The sequence below is a fragment of the Rhagoletis pomonella genome, unplaced genomic scaffold, assembly GCF_013731165.1.
Source record: "Rhagoletis pomonella isolate Grant_MI unplaced genomic scaffold, Rhpom_1.0 Rhpom_scaffold_02180, whole genome shotgun sequence".
NCBI classification, from domain to species: Eukaryota; Metazoa; Arthropoda; class Insecta; order Diptera; family Tephritidae; genus Rhagoletis; species Rhagoletis pomonella.
This window is the reverse complement of record NW_023460734.1, coordinates 7,375-8,495: the sequence shown is the minus strand read 5'-3', so window position 1 is coordinate 8,495 and position 1,121 is coordinate 7,375.

Here is a 1,121-nt window from a genome sequence, read left to right as displayed (position 1 = left end):
TCCAGGGTATAAAAGCTCCCCTTCCTAGAAGGGGTCAAACCAAAGAAGTGAATAAAAATCAAATAGTGAACTGAATAATTTACGGATTGACCATCCATAACTTAATATCCTTGAAGCCGCGATTCACCACCTTCGGGGGGACCCTCCGGTTTATAATAGAAGCTTAACTCTGCGATTCCTTACGGGACCCTCCAGAGTATAAAAGCTCCTCTTCCCAGAAGAGGTAAATAAGGAAACAATAAAAAATGTGAGAGCAAAAAAATTAAAGGCTCTAATAGCCGAGTGATAAATTGTCGCTTAGACCTGTGACCCCGAATGAACCTCAGGCTAAAGCTGTAAATTACTACGTCATATCCTGCGGGTCATCAGCGACCGAACCAGGAATAACATGATATTAAGTGGACCTGTGACCCCGAAGACCCTCAGGTACACAAATAAATAGCATTTATTCAAAGTGAAAATTAAAACAAATTGACACCGTCCACGACTACGCCTTTACAATACTGAATATCCTGGCACGATCACATGGCTGGGTGAGTCACTGACCCTATACTCCTAGGCAGATACTCACCTCATCGAAGGCCAATAGGTTAACATATCTTGTTTTCCTGCATTAAGCTGCCTGTGGTGTCTCCAGGGTACACATCAGAACACACTGGATACTGCTACTTCGATTTCTGCGGCATTTTCAGCGTACACATAAGAACACACTGGAAATTGCAATAGGTACAAGATTATGTTGTGAAGTAAGTTGTGCCTTAGTAGGTTGCCTTCAATCTGATTGTTGACGACTAAAAAGGATGACACAGCCCTTCCTGACCGAAACTCTTTCTTTAAAGACTAATGTGCCGTGAAACGCCAACCTGGTACATGTCGCCGTACACATAAGAACACGGTAAAAGTTTCACAAGTCTAATCGCGGCTCCTTTCTTATCTTTTTTGCAGGAAACTCTGAAAACGTAAGAAAGGAACCGACCTCCAACTCAAATCGAGACTGATTGTTTTTTTTTTCCGAAACAAAAACTAATTGCACAAAAAGAAAATACAAACATAGCACGAGGACGAAGATCCGAGCAAAAAAAAAAAAAAAAAAAAAAAAAAAAAAAAAAAAAAAAAAAAAA